Source organism: Bos taurus, chromosome 28 (genome assembly GCF_002263795.3).
Source record: "Bos taurus isolate L1 Dominette 01449 registration number 42190680 breed Hereford chromosome 28, ARS-UCD2.0, whole genome shotgun sequence".
Lineage (NCBI taxonomy): Eukaryota > Metazoa > Chordata > Mammalia > Artiodactyla > Bovidae > Bos > Bos taurus.
Genome location: NC_037355.1, coordinates 34,756,905 through 34,768,847, shown reverse-complemented (window position 1 = coordinate 34,768,847; position 11,943 = coordinate 34,756,905).

Sequence of the window (11,943 nt, the reverse complement as noted above, 5' to 3'; positions counted from 1 at the left end):
CCCCCCACCCCTGGCCCACAGGCCAGGGCTCGGGCTCACCACCAGCTGCACAGAGCGCTCCTCTGAGGAGTTTTGCACATGGCTCTCAGAATCCCTTTGGCAACCCTGGGAGGAAGGCACGGTGACCTCACGATCTACAGAGGAGGAGCATGAGGCTGCAGAAAGCTGCGGTCAGGACCGGAACCCTCACCTCGGGGATTTCCAACGGGCCACGCTGACCCTGGCCCTGACCTGGTCAAAGCTGTTCTCCCTTGCCATCTAGAACCAGCCATTTTCAGACTTTCAGGATCGAGGAAGACAGAGTAGAGGGTCAGGCAGGCTCTCGCCCATGAATGCAGGGAAGCCGGGCTGGCCAGGGAGCCCAAGAAGTCACACGCTCTACTTCCTGGCCACTCTGAGGCAGAAACAGAGTCCCGGATAAAGCGCCTCTGAGGGCACAGCTTTCCTCTGCTGGGGGCTAACTCCACTAGCCTCCGGGCTGGGAGAAGGGCATGACGCAGGGGCACTGTCGGCCCAGCCATGGGATGAGGCAGCGGTGGCCTGCAGGCCAGGGACTGGCCAACCCTGCCCTCGAGTCCTTGCTGCTGACCCGGGACTCGCCACCCGGTCCCTGGTCTGTGTTCTCAGACCCTCTGCCAGTGTGTTCCCAACTTTAGTTTCTAGAAATTTTAAACCAGGTCAGGTTTCACCTAAATCATTTACATATTGCTCTCTAAATCACTTTGAACCAATCGCATTCTTTTTATTTAAACTCACCTAAAGCAATATTGTCTGTGAAATCACAAGTTTGATGTATTAATTCTATTTGTTCCTAATTCACACTGAGATAAACGCGTAATGTTGAGATGTGAGATTCAGACCCTCACACAGGTCCTAGCAGCCCACGGTGTGTAAGGCCCGGACTGGGAGACGAGACGAGCCTCAGGAAGTGATGTCAGGAGGATCCGAGCCCTGGCTGGGTGCGAAAGTGCGAGCAGGCAGAGGTTTACAGAAGGGCAATTGAGGGTCTGGCTTGGGTTACGGGCTCAGACCAGACTATGTCTTTCTTCCATCTGGGCTGGAGTTTGGTCCAGATGTTGTTCCAGTTGCAAACAGAGGCTGCAAATTCCCCCAGACAACACCTCTACACAGAGGGAGCACTGGAGGGGGTGCCCAAATGCCTGGTTTCATCTCTGTTACTGGACCCAGTAACAGAGTCCTGGGTTAGGGAGTCACTTAGGGATGCTAGACCTGTCCGAGCCTCAGTGTCTCCATCTGTGCAGAAACAGTGGATGAGTCAATGGTTCCTCCCAGCTCCATGGGTCAGACTGCAGCCCCCTTGAGCCCTGGTGACATGTGGTGATCCAGAGGATCCCTGGGCCTCAGATCGACCCTCTAAACATGCATTCAGACCTCCCTGGGCCTTTTCCTCCCACACCTGATCAGGGGCCTCGAGTGGCATCTGGGGTTCAAAGGGGAGACAGGGCAAGCCTGTGTGACAGCTATAAAATTAGATAATCAGCTAATCACCAGCGAATTAGCATCCCATCTTTACATAGAACAAATATAGTATTTACGTAAAAGTTGTTAGGAGTTTCTCTCTTTTTAATTAGCAGAAATAAATGCAAAATGAATGGTAATTAGGCAGCTGATGGATTCGGTAGTACAATTATGCTTGCAGCAGTGCCCTAGTCCTTAAACGCTGCCTGCTCTGAGGAATCAGAGGAGCCTATTTATATAGTTTATTTATAAAACAAAGTTAGCAGGAACAGAGGGGCAAGGCCTGGGTACTGCTGGGGGAGGGTCTTGGCTGCAGGGACGGGGCCCTGGGAGGAGAGGGGAGCTTCTGTGCCCAAGGAATGGGTGGTGGTGGTTCTTAGGACTGGGCTGTCCAAGTGCACCACCAAGGCCCCCACATGTCTATTTCAGGCCCCACATGTGTCACTGGGAATGGCCTCCCTGGCAGGAAGCAAGCTAGAGTGTTGTGGAGGGGCTGGGAGCAGCTGTTCTGTGCACTCCTGTCTGTCTCTTTCTTCGGCCCCTACTTCTCTCTTTTTTGCTGGCCCAATTCCTTCATTGCTGCACCTTGAGGCATATTCTTCTACAATGTTCTCCCTTTCCCCCAGAAACTCAAGGGGAAGCGGGTCTCAGAATAACGCAACCAAACACAGTAGCACTGAGTTCCGGACCAATGGAGCACCTGGTGGGAGACAGAGGCAGCAGAGTCTTGAGAGGAGGCAGCCCAGAGGAAGAGACCAGCATTGGGTTTTGAAGGATGCGTAGGAGTTTCCAGAGAAGTTGGGAAGTAGCAAAAGGACCTGCATGTGCAAAGGCAGGGAGGTAAGAAATAGCCTCCTGTGGGTGTAGTAAAGGGGTTTCCCTGGTGGCTTGCCAAGCTGGAGACGTGGGTTTGATCTCGGGGTCAGGAAGATTCCCCCTGGAGAAGAAAATGGCAACTCACTCCAGTACTCTTGCCTGGGAAATCCCATGGCCAGAGAAACCTGGCAGGCTACAGTCCACGGGGTTAACAAAGAGTCAGACACAACTGAGCGCCTGAGTACGCACACGCCGTAGTGAAGAGTCCACCAGGGCTGTGGAGGCTGGGGAAGGAAGTGGGGCCTCATTTTGATGAGTCTTGGATGCCAGGCTAAGGGTTTGGACTTAATCCTAGAAGCCGTGGGAAGGTCTGAATCCAGGGAGTTGGGCAGCCCCTTCCCACTCACAGTTCTTTTCTGAGCTTCCCCTCCCCCACCCGGGAGCCAGGGGGAGGGCCAGGTCGACAGGCCATTAGAGGCAGCTGGCCCAGCTCAGCAGAGTGAGCACGGAGCAGGAGGCTAACCTGATTAGGAGGGACAGGAGGTTTGTCTGCAGGGAGGGAGGAGGGGAGGGTGACTGGGTCTGAGGGCCAAGGAAGGCGGGGGTCTCCTGAGTGAGGGGTCTGTCTTCCCTGCAACGGAGCCTCTGCCCTGCCCCCAACCCTGCCGGCTGGGGGGAGGTGCACCAGCACTGCAAGAGGGGCCTTGCCCCCATCCCCAGCTCAAACCCCAGCCCCTCCACCGCCTTGTGCTGTGACCTTGACACAGCCCTCCCAACTCCAGGCCACATTCTTGTCTAAAACAAAGGCTTGAATTAGACTCCGGGAGAAGCAGTAGGCAATCCAGCTCACAGCCCCATCCAGGATAGTTTTAGGGGTAACTTTGAGGGTTTTCTGCCTGCAATGTAGGAGACCTGGGTTTGATCCCTAGGTTGAGAAGATCCCCTGGAGAAGGAAAAGGCTACCCACTCCAGTAGTCTGGTCGCAAAGAGTCAGTCACGACTCCTAGGGGTCGGTGAGGGGTTTCAGGGAGGCATGCACTCCAGTGTACCCCAGTTCCTCTGCGCCCAACTCAGGCTCCTGTGGCGGCTGAACCTCCCTCTCCAGGGACTGCCCGTCAAGCAGGATGCCCAGCTCAGAGGTGGGAAGAATCATTCGTGTCCACCCAAGCCCTGGCAGCCCTCCTAAACTCAAACAAAGTCAGTGATCTGAAGGGGCAGTCTGACCCTGACACTGGAGGTTGGGGAGGATTTCACAAAGGGAAGTTTCTAGCTCCCTGGTGGGGACAGCTCCCTCACCTCCGAGTGAGTGAGTGAGTGAGTGCTCAGTCACTCAGTCATGTCGGACTCATCGCAACACCATGGACTGTAGCCTGCCAGGCTCCTCTGTCCATGGGATTTTCCAGGCAAGAATGCTGGAGTAGGTTGCCATTTCCTTCTCCCCCTCACCTCTGAACCACCCCTTTAAAACACAGCAGTTCCATGGAGGTCTGGAAACCTGAGCTCCGCCTGAGCCGGTATCTGCTGCCACTCAGGACTGTGCTCTGAACTTGTAAGGGAAGACAGAGATCACACCGCACGGCCTCTCTGCTCTGTAAGTTGCGCTCCTGCCTTCGGCCAAAATCAATACAGTTCTCCACTATGATTGCTTCACCATCATGAGGGGCCAGGCCCCTTGTGATGACATCCCCACCCCGGCACTGGCGGAGGATACTGAGGGTCCCGCTTTATCACCCAGCCTCAGCCCCACGTGAAGAAGTGTGGGGTGGGGGTCGGGTGGCGATGGGGGGCAGTGCGGGCGAGGAGTAGGGGGGCTGCCCAGAGCTGCTCTAAGTGCCTCTCCAAAGACAAGCCCGGTGCTATTCATCAACTGGTTTTCAGGGCTGTGAGAAATCAATGGCATTTGTGCTGCAAACTCATCATTAGGACAGGAAAAACTCTGCAATGGAATTGATTTGTTTAAATATAATAACACGATTTAACAGAGAACCAAGGGGGTGGGGAAAGGACCCAGGCAAACAAAACACAGGGATGGCACAGAGGAACCAGCTCTGAAAACCTTCCAATGCAGTGGCCCAAACCCACCACCCTGTCTCCCTCAAGCCCTGCGCGGGGGAGCCCAGAATGGGCACAAGCAGGGACCTGGTGGGAGGTGGCTCAGGCTTGGTCTCAGATGGGCCCTTCATCAGCATAAGGATGTGCCCAGGGACCTGACTGGTCACTGCTGTGTTGTTCCTGGAGGTGACTTAGGCTCCATGAATGTCTGTTTAACTGAACAAACTTTTTTATCAGGCACCTACTGTGTTTGAGGACCCTGTAAGGGTTGTGGGGTAAACAGAGATTAAATCCTGGGCCCAGCTCTGAAGGACAAGGTCCACAAGGCAGCTATGCAGGTGACAACTGGAGACCAGGGAGGGCTGGGCTTCCTGGGATTTTAGGAAATGTGGGAAAGGAGTGCTGGGGACAAAGGTCAAAGGGGGCACAGTGAGGAGCAGAAGTGGACGGTGCACTCAAATAACCAGGAGGAGAGGGCCCTCATCTCATGGATATGGTACCCCGCTGGCCTGATGATGATGGAGTTGGTGATGATAAAAGGTGACTTTATTGATCCTTAAAACGTTCCAGGGTCCCACAAACATGTGTCATTTCAATGAATCTCACCATCCTGTGGAGAAGCAACTATTATTACCCACATTTCACAAATGACACCACTGAGGCTCTGAGGGAAATAACTGCCTGAGGTCATACAGCTAGTAAGTGATGGAGCTGGGGTCAGACCCCAGAGCTTGTGCCCTAACCACTGTACCTCCTGCCCTCACAGGGGCTTGTCCTTCACATGAGCTGGGGAGCAGATGGCCCCTGGCTTCCAAGATCTGGGACAAGCGATGCACGGAGCAGTTTAAGGTGGGAGTCTGAGGCATGGTGTGGGGGGTCCCTGCACTGGGCTGGGGCCCTAGTCACAGACCTGCTGAGGCTCAACCCTAAAGGAAGGGAGAGGCTGGAACACTGGGTGCAGAGCTGGCCTGGCACTCAGGGTGCCCTGATCCCTTGCACACCTCTTCCAACCTCTCCCAGAGGGTGCGAGTCCTGGGGGAGGGAAAGTCATGGACTGAGTTCCCGAAAGGCATGTCTGAGAGGAAGATGGCCCCCTCCACCCCACCCGGGGCTGGGAGATGCTCATCTGAGGGTGGGGACGGCAATCTCAAGTCCTCAGGGAAGGACCGGCAGCACTGGGCAGCCTCACTGAGCTCAAAAAGAACCTTTATGTCAGTCTCGGAATTCAGACTTTATTCCTGGTGACAGTGGGCAGCCAGGGCGGGCAGGGGCGAACTGGGAAGAGCTCAGTAACTGAGACCAAGGAAGACAGTAAGATCTGAGAGCTAGCAGAGGGTTAGGGGTGCTGAGGGGGGACCCGAATCTGGAGGTGGCTCAGAGAATTTAATCGACCACAGGGGTGAAGAAGAGGGAGGTACCAAGGATGACCCAGGCATCTCCCCCAGCCCTCTGGGGGCTTCGATGCCCAGCTTTGCTGAAGCAGCGGCTGCCTGAGTCAATACGAATTGACCAGGACCCCAAGGAGCCCTGGGCCCCTCCCCCCAGGAAGCCCTGACTTGGGGGAGGGTGCTGCTAGCCGGCAGGCCGACACCAGCCCCACTCTGTCCCACTGCTGACCTTTCTCCTTTGTCAGCACTGCTCTCCATCAATGCACCGGAAGGGCCAGTGCAATCTCTCCCGACTGCCTGGGGCCAGGGCTGGGGGCGGGGGCCCACTGCGTCTTCCCTCTTTTAAGGAAGAGGTTTCTGAAGCCTCTCTGGAAGGCCGGGTGCAGAGGAGCCAAAGCCCTCAGTGCAGATGGGGAGCCTGAGGCCTGAGAGAGGTGGCTCAGGACCCAGCAACCAGCTGCAGGCACAGCCCTGGGCACAGAGAGCCCCTCGGGGGTGACCCACAGCCCCCGAGCTGGCAGAGGGGAGGGTGAAGAGGAGGGGAAGCTGGATGGGGAGGCTGGGTCAGGCCATGGAGGGATGGGCAAGGATATCTGGTGAGAAGAGGGACCAATGAGGTGTGGGAAGGGGGCAGGGGCAGAGCAGGGCTGTGCCCCAAAGTCAGGAAGGGGTCCGGAGGCGGTGATGGGAACAGTTGTGGAGTGGAGAATCAGCGGGACTAGCTCATCAACTGTCCCTGTGGGTGAAAATTAAGAGGTTTCCGGGATGTGAAACTTTGAGTGCTAAGACCTGGCAGTCCCAGGCAAAGCGAAAGGGCTGATCACCCAGCAGGGCTGAACCTGAATTCTGGTTTTCAGCGCTACCACTTCCAGACTGCGAGTGACCTCTCTGGGCCTCAGATTTCTTCCTTTGGAATGTAGAGATTATAGGAGTACCTTGTGTAGGGCTGTCACGGAGATTAAGTTAAATAATGACTGTTAAGTGCTTAGCCTCTGACATAGCCTCTGATACTAATCATTCAACCAAGGGTGGGGGCTGCTCTTATTACCGTGGATGGTTACGACTAACGTGAACACGGGCCCAGGGCTCCCCCCGTGCCAGGCCCTGTCCTAAGCACCACACCAACACTCCTGGTTTAATCTCACAGTGTTGATGGCAGAGGAGCCATTATTATCCCATTTTCAGAGGACACTGAGGCGTGGAGGGGCTAAGCCACCAGCCCAGGTTCTCATAGCAGGTGAGAAGAGAGCCCAGAAAACCACTTCCATTTCCATGGGGCTCACCCCACAGCCAGGGACACGTAGGCCAATGTCAACACATCTGATCACACTGACCAAGGGCAAGAACTGGACAAAATACACAGGTGGGATGGCTGTGGCAGGGCACTCAGAATGTGCACAGGAATGGGCAGGACAGCCCTGTTTTTGAGGGGTACCAGTCCCTAGTTCTCAGCCTGGGTCTTTTAAGACCTTCCTCTTCCAGTCTACATACATCAACCAAATGTATGAGGCTTCCAGGGCTGACTTACAGAGCAAGAGAAAGGAAACCTCCCAGAAGTGCTCAGGCCTCCTCCTGGCCTGGGGCAGGCAGGGCGGGGTGGGGCCGGGGGTCAGAAGGGAGCAGCTCTCTTGACCTGACACCTTCTCTGTGTTACCTCATTTCATTCCTGCAACGACACTATAAAGTCAGTCACAATGCCCACTTCAGAGATGAGAGCACAGAGGCTCAGAAATGCGCTAAGGTTTCACAGCTGGATTTAAACATGTCCAGCCCTCCAGTCTGGGCTCCTCTTGCCTGCAGGATGGACATGGAGCATGAAGGTAAGAAGCCGCACCTTGGACCACTGTGTTGGACATGGCACAGGTCTCAAGGTGAGCACTGGATAATCCAGAGGAGGAGGGGCACCGGCATAAACTCCAGCAGCTCAAGGAAGGAGCTTAAGCATCCAGGGCTGGAGTGGCCAGCCTGGCAGGATACTGCACCGAGGGAGAAAACGGGGTGGGTGCTAGGGTCTGGGCAAGGGCCCATCACCCCAATACTGGGGGGTAGGGAGGCCCTGCAGAGAGCTCTCTTCAGTTTCAGGAGCAATGCCATCCCTGCTCAGACCCCTAGGAAGTCCTCAGCACGAGAAACTGTACTCTCGCGAAGCAATTAGCTTCCAGCACCCAGGAGAAAGGTCGCCGAGGCAGGCAGGCAGGCGATAGCTGGGCAGGGGCCCTGGGAAGCTGGACCCGGTTATTTTTAGCATCTTGATTCGAGAGGGATGAGGCCTGCCTCCCTACCAGGTAAATGTCAGCGCCACTGGCGGATCCGCCAATTAGAGTAACTGGAACCAAGGAGGAGAGACTGACTCGGGGCCTCTCCCTTGAGCTCCTCGCCCCCCAGAAGCTCTCCTCCTCCACTCCCTCTTCCTGACCCTGGCCCATTTGCATGTAAGCCTGAGCAGAAAACCCTGGCTCCATCCCAAAAGGAGTCTGACTACCACCTGGAATTCAAGGTGAGTCCTGCCTTGGCCCCATGACCCTGGCCAAGTCTCATGCCTTCTCTTCTCTGATTCTAATTCCCCCCTGGAAAATGGGCCCCTGAGAAGCCCACCTACTATTTTGAGGGTACAGGAGCCAGGGGTCATGGAGAAGCTTTGCTATGAGGCCAGCTCGCCCTTCCTGGTGTGGATGGGCTGTTGTATTATTCCGGGAAATGAATTCAAGGCTTCCTGAGTGGGACCCCGGACCAGCCCCAAGCTGATGAAGCTTGAGCAGCTGCTGTGCAAAGTACTGGGGGGATGTGTGAAATCTTGGGTACCAATAGGCCAAGGGCCCCTAGGTGCTGCTCTGCTGATAGGCAGGGTGAGAGGGAGGATGCTGTGGGTCGTGAACACAACCTGGGCTGAGCCCTTGGCTATGGGGAGGGGCTGCACCCAAGGGGGCATCCTGCACCCACAGCTCCTGCAGCAGCCCACAGGCACATATAGCTCAGAGGGCAGCCCCTTCTCCGTCAGGCTCCGAGCCAGACCAACGTCTAGGGCAGGGTCATCTACTCCCACCTTGCCCCACACACCTTCCCTAGAAGGAAAGAGGAAACTGGTCACAGGAAGGAGAGGAAGCCCATTGCTCAGCCCACCTCCCCCTCAGACTCTCAGCTTCGTAGTCTACTCTGGGAGTTGGATTTTTAGCAAGCAGGAGAGTTCCCTAAGGGCTGAGTCCCCTATCCTCCCTGGCTGGGGAAAACTTCTGGCAAAGCCTGGGTCCCCTGGAATCCTTGGCCAGTTGCCCAGCTCCCGGGGGAAGCCTAGGACCCTGGCACTTGCTCACACCCTCCCCAAAGGTAGGCTCTTCCACTGCGGCCCTGGCCTGCTGTGGCCTGCCTGGAACTCCGAGGAGATCTGAGGCAAACAGGCACAGAAACGGAGAAGGGAATCTCTCAGGGATGTTTAACAAGTTAGAAACAAGTACAAACTTCCTCCTTCTTCTGCCATCTGGCCTGTAGGGGGCATCTCCAACCTTATTTCCTTCACTGCCCACTCTTGGCACGACTGATCTGTCCCCAGAGTGCCTGCCTCAAAGCCTTGACCCAGCTGATCCCTGTGTTTGGAATGCTTTCAGATCACAATAATGTCCATTCTTCAGGAACCAGCTAGAACTCCACCTCCTCCAAGAAGCCCTCCCTGACTTGGAACCCTTCTTGGGGACCCTGAGAACTCATCCTAGCAACTACAGATCCAAAAGCCTCCTGCAGACTGGTCTCTGGGCACCCTGCTGTGGCTCGGCGAAGGGGGCTGACAGGGGACACGGGTGGCCTCAGGTTTCCAGAGTCCACTTTCCTTCCGCACCCCTTGCATCCTGTCAGCTTTCTGATCAGAGCCTGACTCTGGAGCATTCTCTCTGCCTTGGCCTCCGGGCCTACAACCTCCAGACCCCACTGGGCTCTCAGCGTAAACAGAAGCGAGGAGAATAATAAGGGTCGCAGGCCTTAGCAGGAGCTGGTGATTACAGGAGGCGGAATACAAACAAGGCCTTCACAGAGCCAGGTCTGAGGGCGCCCTGCTCTGCTCTCCACATCCCCAGAACTTCCCAGGGCCCCCACTCTGCACCCCCAGCCCCTCAGGGGTGGGTCCTGCCTTTCTGCAAGCACCACGCCCCACAGATGGGTCACATCAGCTGTAGGACTTGGGCCCTGCTGGCATCCACATCCGCCACACAGTTTAGGGTGGCAGCGAGCTCAGCTGAAAGCCTGCAGTGCCATGTTGGGCTCCTTTGGGGTGCACCCTCCATTCTCTGAGCCTCAGTTTCCCCATCGGTCATGAGGGGGTGGACCAGGTGATTTCCTAAGGCCATTCCTCCCCCACGCGACGGAGATGCTATGATTCAAGTAAAGAGGCCACCTTCACAGCTCCACCCAGTGTCTGCTCCCTGCCCGCAAGGTCACGGAGCCTTTGGACCGGGGACATGGGGCATGGGTGTGGCTGCCCTCACCCTGAGTATGTGGCTCCCGGACCAGAGGAAAACAAACTCTAGGGCTCAGAGAGGGGTGGTGAGCAAACACCACAGGGAGGGAAAAGCACCCGCTGTGAGTAACACCCAAGGAATCCTTCCTGGTGTAGTTCACCAAATCCCTGCTTGTCCTCAGAGAGCCCTGCTGGTGGCCGAGGCCAGTGGTCCCTGGGGTACAAGGGCAGCCCCACACACCACAGACAAAGCAAGGCTCCCACCAGACTCTGGGAGAACCAGGGGACCATCCTTTCACCCCCTAAAAGGATGCCTCCTGTCTAGGCTGGCAGCCTCCTGCAACTGCTGTGATGATGCTGTGTGACTCTGGGTTGGGCTCTGGGTCTCTCTGTGTCTACCATGTCATTGGACAGGTTTTTTCATGGCTCCCTTCCAGCCCCACCTCTGGGCTAACGTCAGGCCTGTATCAGGAAGGGATGCAGACTGTGGCCATAGAGGGCGGCACCTGGGCTCTGCTCCAGGGCAGCTTCCCACTTCAGCATTTGGGCAGACTGGCATCCCTCTGGGAAAGAGGCCCAGCTGCTAGCCCAGGAGAGGTCCCAAGGTGCCTGGGTTGCTGAAGAGGACTCAGTGTGCTGGAGGTTCAGCCAGCGGGGGTACACAAGCCCCCAGCGCTGCCCCTCCCCTCTGCCACTGTCTCTGGGTGAGCTGTGAGCCTCTGCTTCCAGGCCAAGGCCAGTCCCAGCTCCTGGCCTTCACAGAGGAGCTGCCACTGCCCCACAGCCCCCTTTGGCTCCCTGTAATCTGCAGGATCAAGGTCAAACTCTATGGCCCCTGGGAGCTGCCTCAGTACCTGCTCCCAGGTGTGGCTGAATGAAGTGTCCTCTCCCAGAAGACTCCTGACCAATCCCACCAAGTTGTGCAGAGACCCCAGGAAGACCCTGTTTCCTCACTCCTCTGTGTAGGGATCTAGACCCCTCCTCCAGGCAGTCTCCCCTGCCTGCCTCCTCCAGCACAAGGGAAGAGCTGTCCCTCCCATTTCCTACTGCCTTCACCTGCTGAGAGCCTCCACCTAGCACACACTGCTCTGTAGACTCCGTTGACCTCCGTTCAAGTCCAGGGCTGTGCTCACCCAGCACTCAAAGAGGCACTTGTGAATGCCAGCTCCTAGCCCAGTGCCGGAGCCCAGTAAGTGTTCAACCCACTATGACCGATGGAATGAATGGTTCACCAGCAAACATACCTGTGGCTACCAGAGACAGAAGCAGTGGGGAAAACACATATTATGGTGTCAGGTAAAACTGGGCTGAATTTCAGCTTCACGGATAGCACTGTGACCCTGTGTATATTTCTAAACCTCTCCGAGCTTTGGGGCTTCTGTCATAGCTCGGTTGGTAAAGTATCCGCCTGCAACGTAGGAGATCCCGGTTTGATTTCTGGATCGGGAAGATCCACTGGAGAAGGGATAGGCTACCCACTCCAGTATTCTGGCCTGGAGAATTCCAGGCACTATACAGTCACAGGGTCGCAAAGAGTCGAACCCGACTGAGCTTTGAGCTTCTTCATCTACAGGTGGGATAATCCGAGTGTCCCTGGGTTGTTGAGATGTTTGAGAATATTGCAGGTTGTGAACCCTGACCTGTCTCAGCAGAGCCTCTGGTTTTACAGACCAATGAACCGCTGCTCAGAGAGGGACGGTGACTTGTCCAAGGTCACACAGCAGGTCTGCAGCAGGACTGAGGCTTGAACTAAAACTTTGCTCG